The 22,568-nt window shown below is 44.7% G+C and overlaps 1 protein-coding gene across 1 annotated transcript in view; it reads left to right on the top strand.

The window, feature by feature from the left end:
- The window catches only part of ALK (ALK receptor tyrosine kinase), a 435,118-nt gene that overhangs the window by 109,043 nt on the left and 303,507 nt on the right, over nt 1-22,568 (top strand). The window lies entirely within an intron of this gene.

Genomic DNA, 22,568 nt, shown 5'->3' on the forward strand with positions numbered 1-22,568 from the left:
GTGGGGGAGAGATGGAGGGACATGAAACTGGGGGCAGATGAAGGGGTTATATTAAGTGGATGAGAGATGGAGGGGGGAATATAATTTACAGCTGACTGTAGCAGGATTATACTGTGTGGGGGTACATAAAAAATGAATGAGAATGGGTGGAGTCACCATAAAAGTGGGCGGAGATAAGTTTGCCACGACGCGCGAAGCATATTTTGTCCCTCTTTCGGCTCTTCAAATGTTGAGAGGTATGAGAAAATAAATTGGCTTCACCGCTGAAATATTGATCATTTAATGAACACAGAAAGGTCAGATTTTGGCAAGACAAAAGTTTTGTCGCCCACATAAACTAATGTGAAAATCAAACCAATAATTCAGTTCCAATACAAAGATATGTTTCCTAACATTGGTGAATGAGGTTGTGGTGCTATTAGAGCCATATTTAATATTTTGTGGGACTTCGATGAGCTTGAAGGACGGCATCCATGTGTTTCAACAACGATTCATACAATTTATTGATGAAGTCATCAGTAATAGCAGAGAATGCCGTCTTACATGTCTCCCAGATGTCTGCCAAGCTTCCTCTTTCATCCTACCCCAAACATGCTCAATGATGGTCATGTCTGGTGACCGGGCTGGCCAGTCCTGCAGCACCTTCATCTTCTTTGCCTTAAGGAAGTTTAATGTAGAGATGGATGTATGAGATGGAGCACCATCCTGCGGCAAAATTTGACCCCAGCTGTTTGGAGAATTAAAACTCTTCTCTATTTCCATTTGGGCTTGCTTTGAGAAGCTTGTGGGGCTGCAGGTTCAGAGCTCAGCTGGTGCTCTCTGCCTATTGAGCCGCTGGTTCAGAGTTTATTAGGTTTCCCTGCTTATGGAGCTGCAGATTCAGAGCTCAGTAGATGTTTTCTGATTATGGAGCTGGAGGTGCAGAGTTTAGTAATCTCTGCTTATTATTCTGCAGATTCAGAGTTTAGTGGATTTTCTCTGCTTAAGGAGCTGCAGGTTCTGAGCTCAGGTTCAGTGCTTTTTGATTATGGAGCTGGAGGTGCAGAGTTTAGTAATCTCTGCTTATTGATCTGTAGGTTAAGAGTTTAGAGGATGTTTCCTGGAGCTGCTGGTTTATAGTTTATTAAGTTTCCCTGCTTATGGAGCTGCAGGTTCAGAGCTCAGTGGATTTTCTCTGCTTAAGGAGATGCAGGTTCAGAGTTCAGTGGATGTTCCCTCTGCAGGTTCAGAGCTTTAGAGGATGTTTCCTGGAGCTGCCGGTTCAGAGTTTATTAGGTTTCCCTGCTTATGCAACTGCAGGTTCAGAGCTCAGTGGATGCTTTCTGATTATGAAGTCGGAGGTGCAGAGTTTAGTAATCTCTGCTTATTGATCTGTAGGTTAAGAGTTTAGAGGATGTTTCCTGGAGCTGTTGGTTTATAGTTTACTGAGTTTCCCTGCTTATGCAGCTGCAGGTTCAGAGCTCAGTGGATGCTTTCTGATTATGAAGTTGGAGGTGCAGAGTTGAGTAATTTCTGCTTATTATTCTGCAGGTTCAGAGTTTAGTAGATTTTCTCTGCTTAAGGAGATGCAGGTTCAGAGCTCAGTGGATGTTCCCTGCTCATAGAGCTGTGGGTTGAGATCTTAGTGTTCTCTGATTATTGAGATATATACATATATATTAGCTAAGGGGAACCTCTACAAGACTGGAGACAGATTAGCAAGGAATACAGGAATACATACTACTGCAGGGTAAGACAACGCACAGGAAATATTTGTAGTCTGTACCTGTAAAAAACACAGGTTTGCATAGGAGCTGTGTACACAAAACGGAAGACGTTTTTTTATCAAGATAATTAGCAAAGTTGCTTTTTTTATTCTATATACATGTACGCAAGTAAATGGGTGTAAACATAGAGATTCTTTATATCCTTAGACACGGGGCCTCAATTCTCTTTCGAGTATGAATACTTATAACCGTTGGCTTGCTTTTCAGAGGGATGTTCATGCCAGGGCGATAATCGATGATTGTGTTTGCCAGTCTCCTTCTTCAGGTGCCAGACTTTACAGTAAAATTCAGGAGCACAAACATAATCTAAATAGGTTATCAATGTATATACGGGTACAACAAATACAGGGGCGGTGTAAGTACCCAGAGAGGTCGGGGGGCTCCGGGGGTCACTGCTGCTTCCTGCTCTGTAGGCTGCCCCGTACGAATTCTCCTCCGTCACAGGATCCCACTTTTCCTCTGTTAAGTGTAGATGTCTTGAAATTTCGGTAATTCTGACCAAGTTCTTATATGTTGCCGCTGTCTGGGATTGAACCCAGGACCTGCTACATTGGGGGCCGCAGGCTGAACAAAACAACTAAAAAATTAAGTGCTAAATTTTTTTTACTACTACTGCAGTGACATGACCTAAAGAAGTCCGGACCCGACAAAGACCACAAATAACAAGATCAGCTCTGCTACATCCGCCCCATATTAGTTTGATTTAGGTAATATCTTACATTGTTCAGCTCTTCTTTTCGGGGAATGATCTCGTCTGCTGCGGATCCTATTACACAGGGGCTTATTGTGAGCTGAGTGTAGACAGGGGCCTGCGTAGGCATAGTATTAAACAATATATAATGGCGGTGCGGGCGGCAGGGTCACCCGGAGACCGATATCATAGCTGATTATAAACATAATCCATAATTATGGCTTGTCTACTGAATGTGATGGACGGGTATTACCAGCGGCCTGCTGTGTCCACTCCGAGGGACCCTGGAACAGGCCAAGCAGAGCAGCCGAATTGTCTCGATTATCTGCACTCAGCAGAGCTGGGTACACGAAATTGCACCTATTTATGAAGGTTTAGAAGATGGGAGTTATTGTTGTCACTGTATATACCATTATGTTCACTTCTTCCTGCCGATTTGTCAACTAACCCCGGGTCGGCAGTCAGATAATGGCATCTTTATGCGTCTTCCAAGGAAATAGACTTGGATTTGGTTGAGATGAGCAGCCAGAGATTTACCATGTGATGCGTAATATCTATCACATCATAAGGCGTATATACTAGACCCTTTGGGGGTATTTTAACACTCATTCCCCCCCCCCCCCCTTCTGTAGTTGGTACACTGACCCTGGTTATAGCCTTTATATAACAATATTCTGCGATTTTTGGAGATCTGGACATTCTGGAAATAGATAGAGGCGAAAATTAAAGCAATCAACGCGTAAGACCCGAGGGGAGCGGAGCCGGTGCCAGATCTTGCCTCTGGCACCTTCTTAGCCAAGCTATGTTTAGGACTAGAGCAGTAATCCTGGTGTGAGCTAAAGTCTATTCCTCTATTCACTGCTCAATCCCCACAAATCAGGTCAGCACAGGCACCATGGAGACAACAGACACGTATCTCAGGCTGCACGTATCTCAGAGTGTACATATTTCCAACTACATGTATCTCAGACTGCACGTATCTCAGACCGCACGTATCTCAGACCGCACGTATCTCAGACCGTACATATCTCAGACCGTACATATCTCAGACCGTACGTATCTCAGACTGCACGTATCTCAGACTGCACCTATGTCAGACTGCACGTATCTCAGACTGCACGTATCTCAGACCGCACGTATCTCAGACCGCACGTATCTCAGACCGTACATATCTCAGACCGTACGTATCTCAGACTGCACGTATCTCAGACTGCACCTATGTCAGATGACATGTATATACCTCCCAACCGTCCCGATTTCCGCGGGACATTCACGATTCCAGTTACATGTCCCCCGGTCCCAGTTGGAGGGAGGTATGTCCCGATTTCATCTCAGATCTGCGTCCAGAGGACGCAGATCTGAGTTGAACACAAACGTGGCTGAAGCAAGGAGCTGACACAGTTCAGCTCCTTGCTTCGCCGCTGCACGCCGCCTACTGGCTGTGTAGACGCGATGTGATGACGTCACATCGCGTCTACAACTGTGTCAGTGAGAGAGAGAGGCGCGCAGAGAGCGGCGATGGAGCGAGGAGAAGGTAAGTGTAATGTGTACACTAAGGTGGAACGTGAAACTGGGGGCAGATGAAGGAGAGGACGGCATGACACTGGGGGCAGAGATGTGGGGACATGAATCTGGGGGCAGAGATGGAGGGACATGAATCTGGGGCAGAGATGGAGGGACATGAATCTGGGGGCAGAGATGTGGGGACATGAATCTGGGGGCAGAGATGGGGGACATGAATCTGGGGGCAGAGATGGAAGGACATGAAACTGGAGGCAGAGATGGGGGACAAGAAACTGGGGGCAGAGATGGAGGGACATGAAACTGGGGGAAGAGATGGGGGACAAGAATCTGGGGGCAGAGATGGAGGGGACATGAAACTGGGGGCAGAGATGGGGGACATGAATCTGGGGGCAGAGATGGAAGGACATGAAACTGGGGGCAGAGATGGAGGGACATGAATCTGGGGGCAGAGATGGAAGGACATGAAACTGGGGGCAGAGATGGAGGGACATGAATCTGGGGGCAGAGATGGAAGGGACATGAAACTGGGGGCAGAGATGGGGGACATGAATCTGAGGGAAGAGATGGAGGGGACATGAAACTGGGGGCAGAGATGGAGGGGGGCATGAAACTGGGGGCAGAGATAGAGGGGGGACATATCATTTACAGGTGACTGTAGGAGGATTATACTGTGTGCGAGCACATGAAAAATTAATGAGTGGGCAGAGTCAACACAAAAGTGGGCCGCACATTTTGTCCCTCTTTCGGTTCTTCAAAAGTTGGGAGGTATGCATGTATCTCAGACTGCACGTATCTCAGATGGCACGTATCTCGGACTGTACATATCTCAGACTGTATGTATCTCAGACTACATGTATCTCAGAAGATTTGAGGTATAAACAATCCTGCATTGCGTTCTTCAATAAAAATTAACTTTTAATGAAAATTCAATTTAAAATCCAAGGTTCTTTTTCAACAAGCATTATGCATAGCCAGGCTACAACTAAGGAAGTGTTTTCCGAAACGCGTAAGCTAGTCACTATGTGGCACAATGCACCAATTTATTAACGCATAATGCTTGTTGAAAAAGAACCTTGGATTTTAAATTGAATTTTCATTAAAAGTAAATTTTTATTGAAGAAGGCAATGCTGGATTTTTTATACCTCAAATCTTCTGGATAAATGTTTTCAAGTCGTGGAAGCGTCCGTGCACATACTTTCTTCAGGAACGTGAGTCAAAAATAGTTTTTTATTGATTGCAAGTTGAACCATAAGTTTCCCCCTCCCCCATTTTGTCCTCTCTTATGCATACATGTATCTCAGACAGCACGTATCTCAGACTACATGTTTCTCAGACTGTACGTATCTCAGACCGCACGTATCTCAGACAGCACGTATCTCAGACTGTATGTATCTCAGACCGCACGTACTTCAGACTGCATGTATCCCAGACCACACGTATCTCAAGCTGCATGTATCTCAGACTACGTATCTCAGACTACATGTATCTCAAACTGTACGTATCTCAGACTACATGTATCTCAGACTGTACGTATCTCAGACTACATGTATCTCAGACCACACGTATCTCAGACTGTACGTATCTCAGGCTACATGTATCTCAGACCGCACGTATCTCAGACTGTACGTATGTCAGACTACATCTATCTCAGACTGTATGTATCTCAGACTGTACGTATCTCAGACTACATGTATCTCAGACTGTACGTATCTCAGACTATATGTATCTCAGACCACACGTATCTCAGCCTGTACGTATCTCAGACTATACGTATCTCAGACTACATGTATCTCAGCCTGTACGTATCTCAGACTATACGTATCTCAGACCACACGTATCTCAGACCACACATATCTCAGACTGTACGTATCTCAGACCACACGTATCTCAGACCGCACGTATCTCATACTGCATGTATCTCAGACTGTACATATCTCAGATGATACATATCTCAGACCACACGTATCTCAGACCACACGTATCTCAGACCGCACGTATCTCAGACCGCACGTATCTCAGACTGTACATATCTCAGATGATACGTATCTCAGACCACACGTACTTCAGACCGCACGTATCTCAGACTGTACATATCTCAGATGATACGTATCTCAGACCACACGTACTTCAGACCGCACGTATCTCAGACTGTACATATCTCAGATGATACGTATCTCAGACCACACGTACTTCAGACCGCACGTATCTCAGACTGCACGTATCTCAGACTGCATGTATCTCAGACTGTACGTATCTGAGACCGCACGTATCTCAGACTACACGTATCTCAGATGATATGTATCTCAGACTGTATGTATCTCAGACCGCACGTATCTTAGATTGCATGTATCTCAGACTACACGTATCTCAGATGATATGTATCTCAGTCTCTTAGTTCACAATCTGCGTTTCTTCTCGTTTCCCTCCTGGTTCACTGACTGCACAGTCCTCTAATGTTTTGTATTGTTGGAGATGCCCCCTGGAGCGGTTACCCGTCTCACGCTCATTTCCTATTATATGTACACACAGAACATAAAGGAAAGTTGTCTCAAGTGCAATGGATAAGGGGTAACTACTAACCTGGTGGAGGTCTATGGCGTCCTAAATGCCCCCGTGTCTCTATGGTGTGGTGGTCGCACAACAGCTCCATTTGTAGACTATGGGACAGCTGAAGATAACTAAGAGCTGCAGGGTACAAGGATCCACTGAGCAAAAGAAGGAGAGCAGGGGTAATGCTGCTAAAGGGGCACCCCCCACACCACAAGTCCTGCACTCCAGGCCCCTCTGCCCCACCTGCCCCCCGACTACACCCCTGCTATTGACTTCTATAACAAAAATTGTAGAATATTGTAGGGTTAAGCTGAATTGTTTATAGAGCAGTGGAACAGTAAATGCATGATGAAGATGGTGATGGACGGTCAAGATGGGCTGAGCAATGACGAATGATGATGATGGTGTACCGTAATAATAATGATGATGGTGTTGATGATAATTATGATGATGATTAATGCTACTAATGATAGGGATTGTGGGGGTCAGTAATTATAATACTGAGGACAAATTATTGTTTTACAGTTTTTATAGACAGTTCAGCAATGTCAGGGTCGATCACATATGATAGAGGGAGCCAGAGAGCCTACTGGTCACAGACAAGGGGGTCATCCAGAGAGGTTCTAGCTCAGAGAGCACCAGGGTGAGGGGAGAGGGAAGGAGCCGTGAGCACCAGGGTGAGGGGGCAGGAGCTGGGAATACCAGGGTGAGGGGGAAGGAGTCAGGAGCACCAGGGTGAGGGGGAAGGAGTCAGGAGCACCAGGGTGAGGGGGAAGGAGTCAGGAGCACCAGGGTGGGGGTAGAGAGGCCGTGAGTACCAGGGTGAGAGGGAAGGAGCCTAGAGCACCAGGGTGAGAGGGAAGGAGCCTAGAGCACCAGCGTGAGGGGAGAGGAACTGGGAGCAGGGTGAAGGGGCAGGAGCCGGAAGCACCAGGGTGAGGGGGAAGAAGCCGGAAGCACCAGGGTGAGGGGGAAGAAGCCGGAAGCACCAGGGTGAGGGAGCAGGAGCATCAAGATGAGGGGGCAGGAGCCGAGAGCACTTGATGTGGCAGGAGCTGGGAACACCAGGGTGAGGGGGAAGGAGTCAGGAGCACCAGGATGAGGGGGCAGGAGCCGGGAGCACCAGGCTGAGGGGATAGGAGCTGGGTGCACCAGAGTGAGGGGGCAGGAACATGGATACTAGGGTAAAGGGGCAGGAGCTGGGAGCACCAGGGTGAGGGGAGAGGAGTCAGGAGCACCAGGGTGAGGGGGAAGGAGTCAGGAGCACCAGGGTGAGGGGGAAGGAGTCAGGAGCACCAGGGTGAGGGGGAAGGAGTCAGGAGCACCAGGGTGAGGGGGGAGGAGTCAGGAGCACCAGGGTGAGGAGGGAGGAGTCAGGAGCACCAGGGTGAGGGGGCAGGAGCCTAGAGCACCAGGGTGAGAGGGAAGGAGCCTAGAGCACCAGGGTGAGGGGGCAGGAGCCTAGAGCACCAGGGTGAGAGGGAAGGAGCCTAGAGCACCAGCGTGAGGGGAGAGGAATCGGGAGCACCAGGGTGAGGGGGCAGGAGCCGGAAGCACCAGGGTGAGGGGGAAGAAGCCGGAAGCACCAGGGTGAGGGAGCAGGAGCATCAAGATGAGGGGGCAGGAACCGAGAGCACTTGATGTGGCAGGAGCTGGGAGCACCAGGGTGAGGGGAGAGGAGCCAGGAGCTCCTGGGTGAGGATACAGGCTGGAGCCACAGAATCAGAAGAGATATATGAGGACAGTAAATACAATGAGGAAATAACCTCTGACGACTGCAGACATCAGCCCAGGAAGATATTAGCCTTAGGCTTGGGTCAAGCAGTGACCCCCATCAAATGGAAATGTGACGCGCTGCTCGCTGGATGCCTGTGAGATGAAAAAATGTATTTCTCATATTACCAGACCGCTTTCTTCAAGGAAAAGCAAACTGTGACTGGGAAAATATGATTTATGGTTGTCAAGTCAAAGGTAGAGCAGGTCCTGGGCCCTGTCACTCAGGGGCCCACATAGCCATGGAGCTAGTCCTGAGGGGTAAGATACAGTGTCCCCATCTGCAGCGGCCATATCTACCTGATACATGTGAGGAGCTCGGAACTATGAGCAGGGCTGGACAGGAAAGAAGAGGAGGGAAAGGAGGAAAGGAGAGAGCAGGAGAGAAGAAATAAAAGAAAGGAAGAAGGGGGATAAGGGGCAAATGGTGATAGGATCCATGTACCCAAAGCGCTGTCCCCTAATTGTACAAATCTGCCCCCCATTAGGGTAAAACCTTCCTTACCATTTGGAGGTGCAATGAAGCACCGGTGCTAATCCCTGTTAGTTTTTTGGTGGGGTGGATGGTGGGGACTATCCAGACATTGTTATGGCAGAGATATCGGCAGGATTCAGGTCTTTCGAGGCCGAGTCTTGTCATGTTCTGATTGATCCGATCTCTTACAATGATATCAGAGGTTTCCGCCATTGATGCCTCCCATTCAGGACCTTCTTCTGTTGTTCTCCATGATGGATTGGGCCTGGTACTTTCCTTCATCAATCCTCTGAGTTCTGAGTCTCAGGCTGGCGGTATGATGGAGACATAACTCACACAGAATAACATGACCAGTTTTTCTTACCACGGCTCGGTCTGATACATGATCTGTATCGGTTCTTTCGATGTGCCGGACGCCTCGGGCTCTTCATTCACTGCTATGATTTATCTCTATGAACTTGGAACGTGTTTAGTTGGCAGACCAGAAATTCTCTTTAACCGTTTCAGCACTGAGGGACAACCTGGGTCCAAAAGACACCAGTGAGAAGAGCGACACCCCCAGGACCTGGCAATTCAGTGTTATCATAGGGACACTGTAAAAAACATTTGTCATTTCAGTCCTTCAGTAGTTCAGCAAAATTTGATCTGAAGTCTGATCGGTTTCTGTGAGTGACCCGATAAAAATGACTGACATATTGGAGATTCAGGGGAAAGGAAATGTAAGAAGTGCAGAAGTGTTGTCATGGGGGCAAAAGAGGAAGTCTTTGTGTAGTTCAGGCTTTATACATCCAATATACAATAAATGGGGTTTAATCCTAGAATTAGACTTTCCCGATAACGGAGCCGCAGTCTTACTGTAGGCCATCAGAGAGCAAAGAGTGAGAAAGAACAGAAAATTACCATAGACTTACTGATCAGTGCGGATTATAGATTGTTCTTATCCAATTTATGGATAAAAAATAGGGAAGAGGAGATGAAGAATGGAGGAAAGAAGGGGAAGAAGTAGAAAAAATAGGGAAGGAAGGAAAAAAGATAGGGGAAAAAGAAAGAAAAGGTACGAAGGGAGGGAAGAAGGAATGAAAGGAGGAAGGAAGGTCGGGAGGGAGGAAGGGAGGAAGGAAGGAAGGGATGGAGGAAGGAAGGAAGAAAGAAAGAAAGATGTGGAAGAAGAAGAAAAAGAAAGGAAGAAGAGAAAAGAAAAATAGGGGGAAGGTGGATGAAAGATGGAGGAAAGATGGGGAAGAAGAAGGAATAAAAGAAGGAAGAAAGAAAGATAGGGGAAGAATAAAGAAAATAAAGGGAAGGAAGGAAGATGGGGAAGAAGAAGTAAAAGAAGAAGGAAAAGAAATGGAAAAAAGAAAGATGGAGGAGGAAGAAGAGGAAGAAGAAAGGGAAGTAAAAAATTAAAGATGGGTAAGAAGAAAGGGAAAGAGAAAAATGGGGACAAAAGGAGGCAAAGAATTAAAGGGATTCTATCATTAAAACCTTTTTTTTTCTAACTAATACAAATATACATATGGAGTAATTCTTCACATACAATCCTGTGATCCCTGCAGGTAGTGTCCAGTTAAGCAGGTGATGGAGCTTGGAGCAGGAATACTTTGGGTAGTTTAACTAGTAGTTGCTTGAGTAGTTTAACTTGGATATACTTGTAAGGAAGGCCTGTATCCAGGGGGTTAGTCCTCAACAAACTGGGTACACATATGTACAAGAGGAAATAGGGGGGTTGACAGCAGGAGACCCTTAAGTTCTGCCAGACTAGCTATGGGCTCCTTAAATATAGATTTGTCGCAAAAACTTACTTGCAGAGAGATACATGCGGAGTTCCCAGATTTATGCATAACAGGTCAGTATACTTTAGTACTTGTATAGAGATACGTGCGAAGTTCCTTTAGTACTTTCAGACTTGGGGCTTCAGAGGAAAACACTCTCTGAGGAGAATCTTGAGCAAAGAGAAAAAGACATCTCTGGTTGAAGTGCCCTGATGCTTGGCTAAAATGTCCAACTCTGCTCCACATGTGCAGATCTCCGATCAACAGGGTTTCCAACACTCTCCAGAGAGGGCTGTAACTCGACTCCTCTTCCAGGCCAATCAAGGGAGCTTGATTGGTTCTGAAGGTCACCTGATCATACTGGACACTCCTTTACATTAGCACACTAGGATGATGCGATCACAGACATAAATTAAGATGAAAAGTATAGGCAGGTGCAGTTCACCAAACATCCACAAGATGGTGAATTAATAGACCCCCCCTGTGTGCTGGATCTTGTGAAATAAATATATATGTTAAATATATAGGAAGGAATGGGGAGATACCTCTTTACTTCATATGCAAATGTCCATACCATCTCGGTCTGCAAGGACTATTAAAGGGAATGGGACGAGCAGTACCGGGACATTACAAAGTGATTGAGATGAAAAAAGAAGCAAAACATTACGCATGGAAACAAAAAAAAAAAGGAAAATAAGAATAAGATGAGCGAGAATTCAAAAAGGAGGCGAAGTAGAAGGAAGTGAAGAGAAAGGGAAAAGGATGGAGGAGAATTCTGAAAAAAATAGAAATAAGCAAAAGTAAGAAGAAAAGTGCAAACAAAAGAAAGTGAAGGCTAGAGAGGAATCAGAAGGAAGGAAATAGTCCAAGTACTGAGCAGTTATCTAGAAGAATGATTGACCCCGCGCTGAGGTCTGGCCATTTCTCATACCGCCACTCTGTAATCCTGTAATATTCCACAGTTGAGGGATGTCCGGATATTACCGCTGTCAGCTGTGATGAGGATTAAGGATTCACATACTTAGAAATGCAGGAATTTTATCGAGATAGTTAAGAGGAAGAATTAGAGCTTCACATCTTCTATCCTAGAAACCGCTCAATTACCTTATATTATATGATAATAGGACACACTAAATTAATCAACATCATTAACAATGAGATATCATGAAGTCTTACGTCTTAATCTCTCCAGCTTGCAGATATCTGCAGACAATTCTATGTTATACCGAGGACGCCAGCCCCTGGCCTGTGAACTCCCCTCCCCCGGAATAGCTACCAAACCATTATTATTACATATTGCAGTATCACGTGTGAGCTATGAAAGTGAGATGGCGACAATGTAAAGGCCTGTTGAGACTAGTCTAGTATGGGAGGATCCTCAAATAGAAAATTCTTTAGCTGACACCCAGGGACATGTCCATATCTAAAGACAGTGGTTGTCGTGAGCAGAGAAGCTCTTGAATAAGAAGCATCGCATGGTCCTTTGTGTTTTTTGTAATTGACCGCAGTAATTGTTTGTGCCTCTAGGTGGAGCTTTAGAAAATTGTAGGACATGTTATGTACTCTGGCTCACCATGTGGTAAGGCAGGGTATTACAATTGTCCACTGAGCGATGGTCTGTATTACATGGCACTTGAGTAGACAAACACCATATATAGAAGCTGTAGACCATTCCTCCATCTATACAGACCCCAGACCAGGACCCCTTATACAAACAGACCCCAGACCAGGACCCCTTATACAAATAGACCCCAGACCAGACCCCTTATACAAATAGACCCCAGACCAGACCCCTTATACAAATAGACCGCAGACCAGACCCCTTATACAAATAGACCCCAGACCAGACCCCTTATACAAACAGACCCCAGACCAGACCCCTTATACAAATAGACCCCAGACTAGACCCCTTATACAAATAGACCCCAGACCAGACCCCTTATACAAATAGACCCCAGACCAGACCCCTTATACAAATAGACCGCAGACCAGACCCCTTATACAAACAGACCCCAGACCAGGACCCCTTATACAAACAGACCCCAGACCAGGACTCCTTATATAAAAAAAAAAACACAGACCAGGACCCCTTATACAAACAGACCCCAGACCAGGACTCCTTATATATAAAAAAACACAGACCAGGACCCCTTATACAAACAGACCCCAGACCAGGACTCCTTATATAAAAAAAAAAAACACAGACCAGGACTCCTTATACAAACAGACCCCAGACCAGGACTCCTTATACAAACAGACCCCTTATACAAACAGACCCCATACCACAAATCCTTATACAAACAGACCCCAGACCAGGACCCCTTATACAAACAGACCACAGACCAGGACCCCTTATACAAACAGACCCCATACCAGGACCCCTTATACAAACAGACCCCAGACCAGACCCCTTATACAAACAGACCACAGACCAGGACCCCTTATACAAACAGACCCCATACCAGGACCCCTTATACAAACAGACCCCATACCAGGACCCCTTATACAAACAGACCCCATACCAGGACCCCTTATACAAACAGACCCCAGACCAGGACCCCTTATACAAACAGACCCCATACCAGGACCCCTTATACAAACAGACCCCAGACCAGACCCCTTATACAAACAGACCACAGACCAGGACCCCTTATACAAACAGACCCCATACCAGGACCCCTTATACAAACAGACCCCATACCAGGACCCCTTATACAAACAGACCCCATACCAGGACCCCTTATACAAACAGACCCCAGACCAGGACCCCTTATACAAACAGACCCCATACCAGGACCCCTTATACAAACAGACCCCAGACCAGGACCCCTTATACAAACAGACCACAGACCAGGACCCCTTATACAAACAGACCCCATACCAGGACCCCTTATACAAACAGACCCCATACCAGGACCCCTTATACAAACAGACCACAGACCAGGACCCCTTATACAAACAGACCCCAGACCAGGACCCCTTATACAAACAGACCACAGACCAGGACCCCTTATACAAACAGACCCCATACTAAGCACACACATTCAGCACTGCTTCATCACGCCAATACAATGCATTAGCCAGTGCTGATTGGCCAGAGTACGGAATTCGGCCAATCAGCGCTGGCTCTGCTGGAGGAGACGGAGTCTAAGATCGCTCCACACCAGTCTCCATTCAGGTCCGACCTTAGACTCCGCCTCCTCCAGCAGAGCCAGCGCTGATTGGCCGAATTCCGTACTCTGGCCAATCAGCACTGGCTAATGCATTGTATTGGCGTGATGAAGCAGTGCTGAATGTGTGTGCTTAGCACACACATTCAGCTCTACTTCATCGGGCTAATAGAATGCATTGGCCAATCAGCGCTGGCCAATGCATTCTATTAGCGTGAACTGAGTTTGCACAGGGGTTCTAGTGCACCCTCGGCTCTGCTACATCTGATGTAGCAGTGCCGAGTGTGCATCAGATGTGTAGTTGAGCAAAACTGACTCAGCACTGCTAAGTCTCTGCATTCGCATAGGAATGCATTGGCCAGCCTTCGGCCAATCAGCGCTGGCTCTGCCGGAGGAGGCGGAGTCTAAGGTCGGACCTGAATGGAGACTGGTGTGGAGCGATCTTAGACTCCGCCTCCTCCAGCAGAGCCAGCGCTGATTGGTCGAGTTCCGTACTCTGGCCAATCAGCACTGGCTAATGCATTGTATTGGCGTGATGAAGCAGTGCTGAATGTGTGTGCTTAGCACACACATTCAGCTCTACTTCATCGGGCTAATAGAATGCATTGGCCAGTGCTGATTGGCCGAATTCCGTACTCTGGCCAATCAGCACTGGCTAATGCATTGTATTGGCGTGATGAAGCAGTGCTGAATGAGTGTGCTTAGCACACACATTCAGCTCTACTTCATCAGGCTAATAGAATACATTGGCCAATCAGCGCTGGCCAATGCATTCTATTAGCTTGATGAAGCAGAGTGTGCACAAGGGTTCAAGCGCACCCTCGGCTCTGATGTAGCAGAGCTGAGGGTGCACAAGGGTTCAAGTGCACCCTCGGCTCTCCTACATCAGAGCCGAGGGTGCGCTTGAACCCTTGTGCAGCCTCGGCTCTGCTACATCAGAGCCGAGGGTGCGCTTGAACCCTTGTGCACACTCTGCTTCATCAAGCTAATAGAATGCATTGGCCAGCGCTGATTGGCCAGAGTACGGAATTCGGCCAATCAGCGCTGGCCAATGCATCCCTATGGGAAAAAGTTTATCTCACAAAAATCACAATTACACACCCGATAGAGCCCCAAAAAGTTATTTTTAATAACATTCCCCCCTAAATAAAGGTTATCCCTAGCTATCCCTGCCTGTACAGCTATCCCTGTCTCATAGTCACAAAGTTCACATTCTCATATGACCCGGATTTGAAATCCACTATTCGTCTAAAATGGAGGTCACCTGATTTCGGCAGCCAATGACTTTTTCCAATTTTTTTCAATGCCCCCAGTGTCGTAGTTCCTGTCCCACCTCCCCTGCGCTGTTATTGGTGCAAAAAAGGCGCCAGGGAAGGTGGGAGGGGAATCGAATTTTGGCGCACTTTACCACGCGGTGTTCGATTCGATTCGAACATGGCGAACACCCTGATATCCGATCGAACATGTGTTCGATAGAACACTGTTCGCTCATCTCTACCCCTTATACAAACAGATCAGGACTAGAGATGAGCGAACAGTGTTCTATCGAACACATGTTCGATCGGATATCAGGGTGTTCGCCATGTTCGAATCGAATCGAACACCGCGTGGTAAAGTGCGCCAAAATTCGATTCCCCTCCCACCTTCCCTGGCGCTTTTTTTGGACCAATAACAGCGCAGGGGAGGTGGGACAGGAACTACGACACCGGGGGCATTGAAAAAAATTGGAAAAAGTCATTGGCTGCCGAAATCAGGTGACCTCCATTTTAGACGAATAGTGGATTTCAAATCCGGGTCATATGAGAATGTGAACTTTGTGACTATGAGACAGGGATAGCTGTACAGGCAGGGATAGCTAGGGATAACCTTTATTTAGGGGGGAATGTTATTAAAAATAACTTTTTGGGGCTCTATCGGGTGTGTAATTGTGATTTTTGTGAGATAAACTTTTTCCCATAGGGATGCATTGGCCAGCGCTGATTGGCCGAATTCCGTACTGTGGCCAATCAGCACTGGCTAATGCATTGTATTGGCGTGATGTAGCAGTGCTGAATGTGTGTGCTTAGCACACACATTCAGCTCTACTTCATCGGGCTAATAGAATGCATTGGCCAGCGCTGATTGGCCAGAGTACGGAATTCGGCCAATCAGCGCTGGCTCTGCTGGAGGAGGCGGAGTCTAAGGTCGGACCTGAATGGAGACTGGTGTGGAGCGATCTTAGACTCCGCCTCCTCCAGCAGAGCCAGCGCTGATTGGTCGAGTTCCGTACTCTGGCCAATCAGCACTGGCCAATGCATTTCTATGGGGAAAAGTTAGCTTGCGAAAATCGCAAACTGACAGGGATTTCCATGAAATAAAGTGACTTTTATGCCCCCAGACATGCTTCCCCTGCTGTCCCAGTGTCATTCCAGGGTGTTGGTATCATTTCCTGGGGTGTCATAGTGGACTTGGTGACCCTCCAGACACGAATTTGGGTTTCCCCCTTAACGAGTTTATGTTCCCCATAGACTATAATGGGGTTCGAAACCCATTCGAACACTCGAACAGTGAGCGGCTGTTCGAATCGAATTTCGAACCTCGAACATTTTAGTGTTCGCTCATCTCTAATCAGGACCCCTTAATCAAACAGACCCCAGACCAAACCCACCTGTATATAAACCCAAGACCAGTCAAGACCAGACGCTTCCACAGCCCCAGATCAAACCACGCTTTATGCAGAAATTAAGTAAGCCCTTAAAGGGGTTGGCCAATTTTCCAAATGCTATACTATACAGATACAGAAGTCTTTGTAGTAGGAATAATCCAAAGTATGAATTATTCCATAACCAGGAGATTCCAGACTATGGCATGATATAGCCGCCCAGTTGGTAGCCATCAGGTTTTAAGGGTAAATTCCCAGAAGACCGCAGCGTGCCCTTTACCGCCCCCCAGGTGTTTCACCAGCGACCTGTATAGTCCTGTACTGTAGGTGGACTCGCTGTGGATGGTTAGACCCGGGTTATATCTTTATTAGACATTAAGATGAGGTCAGCATCAGTCAGGAGCCGAATTACTACAGAAATGACTCCACACTCCATTCACTGAGCTAATGACATGCAAATTACGGCTCGTTGTCATGCTCATTTGCATATGGATAACATCTTAATAAACCCGGGAACATATCTATATTGTCTAGAGATAAAGTGACCTAGACTAATGCAGAAGAAAAGACAAAATGCTACGGGTCATTAATGTAAACTGAGACCAAGGAGAAATAGATCTATCTATCTATCTATCTATCTATCTATCTATCTATCTATCTATCTATCTATCTCATATCTATCTATCATCTATCTATCTATCTATCTATCTATCTATCTATCTATCTCCTATCTATCTATCTATCTATCTATCTATCTCCTATCTATCTATCTATCTATCTATCTATCTATCTCATATCTATCTACTTATCTATCTATCTATCTATCTATCTATCTATCTCCTATCTATCTATCTATCTATCTATCTATCTATCTATCTATCTATCTATTATCTATCTATCTATCTATCTCCTATCTATCTATCTATCTATCTATCTCATATCTATCTATCTATCTATCTATCTATCTCATATCTATCTGTCTATCTATCTATCTATCTATCTATCTATCTCATATCTATCTATGTATCTATCTATCTATCTATCTATCTATCTCCTATCTATCTATCTATCTATCTATCTATCTCCTATCTATCTATCTATCTATCTATCTATCTCATATCTATCTACTTATCTATCTATCTATCTATCTATCTATCTATCTATCTATTATCTATCTATCTATCTATCTCCTATCTATCTATCTATCTATCTATCTCATATCTATCTATCTATCTATCTATCTCATATCTATCTGTCTATCTATCTATCTATCTATCTATCTATCTCATATCTATCTATCTATCTATCTATCTCTCCTATCTATCTATCTATCTATCTATCTATCTATCTATCTATCTCATATCTATCTATCTATCTATCTATCTAACTATCTATCTCATATCTATCTATCTATCTATCTATCTATCTAACTATCTATCTCATATCTATCTGTCTATCTATCTATCTATCTATCTCATATCTATCTATCTATCTATCTATCTATCTATCTATCTATCTATCTATCTCATATCTATCTATCTATCTATCTCATATCTATCTATCTATTTATCTATCTATCTCTCTCATATCTATCTATCTATCTCTCATCTATCTATCTATCTATCTATCTATCTATCTATCTATCTATCTGTCTGTCTGTCTGTCTGTCTGTCTGTCTGTCTGTCTATCTATCTATCTATCTATCTATCTATCTATCTCCTATCTATCTATCTATCTATCTATCTATCTATCTATCTATATCTATCTACTTATCTATCTATCTCCTATCTATCTATCTATCTATCTATCTATCTATCTATCTATCTATCTATCTATATCTATCTACTTATCTATCTATCTATCTATCTCCTATCTATCTATCTATCTATCTATCTATCTATCTATCTATCTATCTATCTGTCTATCTACTTATCTATCTATCTATCTATCTATCTATCTATCTATCTATCTATCTATCTATCTATCTCTCTCTCTCTCTCTCTCTCTCTCTCTCTATCTATCTATCTATCTATCTTTATCCTATCTATGTATTATGTATATCATATCTCCTATTCCTTCCTTCATTCTCTCTTTCTTTCTTTCTTTCTTTCTTTCTTTCTTTCTTTCTTTCTTTCTTTCTTTCTTTCTTTCTTTCTTTCTTTCTTTCTTTCTTTCTTTCTTTCTTTCTTTCTTTCTTTCGAACTGCAGGGCCTCCATGTTCCGCCATACATGTTCTGTGCATGACTACTTTGATAATTTCTCCATCTGTGGTCTAATTCCTTTTCAAAAAGTTTCCAAAAAGTTGCAGAAACAATATTATCCTTTAAACACACGGTAGAAATGACTGTAAACAAAATCTAAACAATCTCTCCGCCCGGCGGCTTAATGTACAATACATGAGATATGGGCTGTGGATAATACAGAGCCTAAATTGTCATGTTTGAGTTATTGACGCCTTATACATCGACCCCCCGGAGAGAAGCAAATTGGCGACTCTTCAGCGCACAATGCGCGGTAATCATCAGACAATTTCCAGGATATTGTGCATGTAAGAGGCTGCGAAGAATGGGGCGGCACATGGTGGGGGTGGGGAGGGTGGACGGAATTATCTAATGTTCTACCTGAAAAGGATTATGGGATTTACCCTATTTTACAATCTACGCCAGTGAGGCGGATACAGAAAACAGAACAGCGGGGCGCAAATCTCAACACAATGACGCCAGATATTGTAGTGTAGGCACAGTATAAGAGACAGCGATAGCGCCTCCTCCTGAGCCTGATGTGGCTGATAACAGGGAACAATAGACTGAAAGACAATATTACAGGAGAAGTGTCAACCCTCTTACTGTCAAATCCGTTTTGGCCCACTAGGGGCAGCCGTTTCTATAATTTGTATATGTTTCTGCCCCCATAGATGTAAGAGGGCTTGTTTTTTATAGGATGAGCTATATTTTTATTGGTACTGTTGTGTTCATATAATGTATTGAAAGTATTGGAGGATTTTTGGCAGAGAAAGGGGGAAAAAAAGGCAATTTTGGGGCCTATTTTGGGGACTATATTGTATGGATTTCACCATAGGGTATAAATGACTTGTTACTAGGGTTGAGCCGATCTTGAGACTTCAGGATCGATTTTAAAATCCGATTTCCAATCATTTTCCAGCCGATCCTGATCATAAAATTTGCTCAATCGCCGATCGGGATCCGATCTTTCCCAATCCCGATCGTTCAACTCTACTAGTTGCTTCATAAAAACTGGCGTGGAGGGATTAGTAAATATTCCCCTAGTGGGTCACCATGTTTTGAGGGCCATAAGTTTTGTAAATTTTATGGATCTGTACTGGGGCTTGTTTTTTGTAGTATGAGGTGACATTTTCATAGCCACCATTTTACGGTTGATACAACTTTTTGACCAGTCTGGCAGAGCCTAAATGTTTTACTAGGATACTAAGAGAACAGGCCCGCGGGTCATTATCAGCGCCCCACATCGGATTGTGTGATATAGTGGGACACGGAGGAGATCATTCATAATGAGAATGAAAATAAAGCCAAAATAAAGTGGCCAAAAGTAATTAGCCTGCTTGCTGACGGTTTCCATAACTAAAACCAACAAACAAGGCATCAAATATATAAAACAGCTAAAAACATCAAAAAAGTATTGAATATATATCAAAAACAAGAAAAAAAATGTGTTCACTATGTATTATAACGCTATAGGAAGTGGAATCCAAAGATATATCATCAATATAATGTCCTTTTAATATGGAGACACCATTTATCGGTAAACAGAGGACCTAATTCATAACCAGGATGAAAATAAAGTCATAAGTAGGGTTGAGCGAATTCCGAACACGATCTTTTTAGGTGGGATCGAGACGGTACTATTTCCCACAATGCTTTGCTTAGCCTTCACACTGAGTATACGCTCCGCTCATTCTGAGTGGAGTGTATACTCAGTGTGAAGGCTCCGCTGCAGTTCCATAGGAATGAATGGAAGCAGCCGGCACACAGCCTTAACCCCCTGCACGCTGGCTGCCTCCATTCATTCTAATGGGAGACTAAACTAACATCTCTAGTAGCTACTTACCTGCAGAGATGGCTGCTCCGGTGCCCAGTGTTGTCCTTCTTCTACGCCTCGCTGCAGCTCCACGCTGCTCTTCTCGCCTCGCTGCCGCTGCCTCCCAGGTTAGTGTTTAAAGAGCTAGGAAGGCGGGGCTTGTGGCTTAGGAGAGTGTGGGCGGGTACAGGGCGGGGAGACGTGACGTCTCAGCTCAACCCTAGTCATAAGCCAATAGTAATGGACCTGCTTGTTGATGGTTTCCTTTACCAAAATAACCAAAAACAACAAAAAAAGTTATTCAATACATCAAATGTATCAACAACAGCCAAAAAAGGAATATATATATACATATATATATATAATAAGGCAGTAGAAAATGGAGTCTATAGGTGGATCATCAGTGTAATGTCCCTGCAATAAGACTGATAACATCCCGCTATAGCTAGGGGAAAAAGCTGCAAAAAGCGTCTCGAATCCTCTCTGAAGATTTTATTTTCGTCTTGTCATCGCCCGTGAAGCTGTGAACATCATCCATGGGAGCTGATATACTGAAAGCACTTAGATGCTCTGTGAACAATGCTAATGGGTTCGCACCTTCACGAAGCGCGGCCCGGCGTGTCACACTGTAAAAAACTCCCGTATTTATTGACCGCCCGCTATCCTTCATATTTCACAGTTCATCACCTCAATGTCAGACAGCTGCGCTTCAGCCACTTGATCACATGGGGTCCAAGCCTCACCTCCTGTTACTATCCTTAGACCATGATTTAAGTTTCCCTGGGCTTTATGAATGTAATAAAGTGTCAATAATCTGTACGGAGAGTAATACCGCCCCCGTAAAACCGCCCCCGTAAAAGCGTATTATTACCTTCTGACAATCAATTAATGAGTTGTAAAGCTGATTTGTGGTCAGGGGAGGTAAAGGGGGTGATAAACCTTACATCATAATAATGCCTAGTCGGAGGCTGGTGTTATAGAGGAGCACAGAGGGGGGCGCCGGACGCGCACGCACTGGACATACCTTGGCTCGGCTTAGCGGAAAAATATGGCCCAATTATAGGAACGGTTTATTTTCCATTAAATGGGCTGTAAAATATAATATTTATGGAGAAAGGAGACGGACCTTCCACGCGTCTGCCCATAACTATATACAATGGACGCTCATTTCGTAGATTTCACCCATTTTCTTGTATTTGGCGAGACTTATGATGCATAGAACAATCCCAATCATGTGAAGGGAGATTAGTTTTTCCATCATGTAGTTTTATCTTAATAGATCCACATTTGGCGCTGATTAATTTCTAGAATAATCTTTAGAGTTCTGTTTTTCTCATTCAGAGCTCCAAATCTCCTGCATAGACATAGAGCTGAATGATAAAATTCTGTCTTGCTGCAGTCACCACTAGGGGAGCTCAGGAGTTATCTGTATACAGAGCAGGAATTTAGTGTATGTGCCTAAGCTCCCTCTAGTGGTGGCTGGAAGGGGGTCATTATACAGTGCGTCAGTGCAAGAGATTTGGATCAGTGTATCAGAAAAATAAACTAATCATTAAGAGATAAAGGACGTAACATGGAGGATTTCAGGACTTACATATTAATGATCTATCCTTAAGATAAGTCATCAGTATATGATTGTGGGGGACTGATACCCAGATATTCTGATTGGGTGCTTCTGTCTCTTCACTAGATACCGAGAACAGCGCCATACATATTGTAGTGCCTGTGCCTGGTATTGCAACTCAGCTCTATTCTCTTGAAAGGGATTGAACTGCTGTTATATCATGTGACCGATGACTGTGATGTCATCGGCACAAAGAAGAGCCTACAGTGCTTGACACACTGCTAATTTATCCCAGAGATCAAACCTCCATTTAGCACATATCGATGACCTATACTAAGGATAGGCCATCACTGTGTAAATGCTAGAAAAGTCTTTAAGGGCAGCTGGCACTAAGGAAGGGCAAACAAGATGACTTATTTGAGTTAGTGGGTGCGTCTGCCCAAAAATTAGAAGAGCGATGAATAAGTAGTGAAAGGATGTAGCATGGAAGGTCCTCACCTTCCTCCCATTGAGACTACTTAGATGTCTTCTCCACGCCGCCATTCGGTATAAATCTCGGTTTTCGTCAGTATGCAAATGAGTTCT

Source organism: Leptodactylus fuscus, chromosome 3 (genome assembly GCF_031893055.1).
Source record: "Leptodactylus fuscus isolate aLepFus1 chromosome 3, aLepFus1.hap2, whole genome shotgun sequence".
Lineage (NCBI taxonomy): Eukaryota > Metazoa > Chordata > Amphibia > Anura > Leptodactylidae > Leptodactylus > Leptodactylus fuscus.